Below are 521 nucleotides of genomic sequence, written 5' to 3'. Positions count from 1 at the left end.
TAAATATTAAAATATTATTTATATGTTAATATTTTGTTATAAGTATTATTATTATATCAAAAACCCCCACAAAACAAATCAAGGGACTTTTAAGGCACTTTTAAAAATCATTGACTATAAAATCATTTATAAATCATTAAATTAAAACATATGTTTTTTTGTCAAGTGCTTTTAAAGTCCCTTGATTTGTTTTGTGGTGGCTTTGGCAACACAAAATCTGTTATCAGGGTTTTTTTAAGCTCTTCTCATTGTAAACTCTTCCCAGAGATTGTAAACTCCTCATATGGGTTGTACGCTCTGCTCATAGACTGTACGTTCCTCTCATAGATTGTAAACTCTTCTCACAGAATGTAAGCTCCACATAAAAATTGAAAGCTCTTCTCATAGATTGTAAACTCCTCATATAGATTGTACGCTTCGCTTATAGATTGTAAGCTCTTCTCATAGATTGTAAGCTCCTCGTATAGATTGTATGCTCCTCTCATAGATTGAAAGCTCTTCTCATAGATTGTACACTCCTC

This window comes from Pyxicephalus adspersus, chromosome 6 (genome assembly GCF_032062135.1).
Source record: "Pyxicephalus adspersus chromosome 6, UCB_Pads_2.0, whole genome shotgun sequence".
Lineage (NCBI taxonomy): Eukaryota > Metazoa > Chordata > Amphibia > Anura > Pyxicephalidae > Pyxicephalus > Pyxicephalus adspersus.
Note: the sequence above shows the minus strand (reverse complement) of the source record.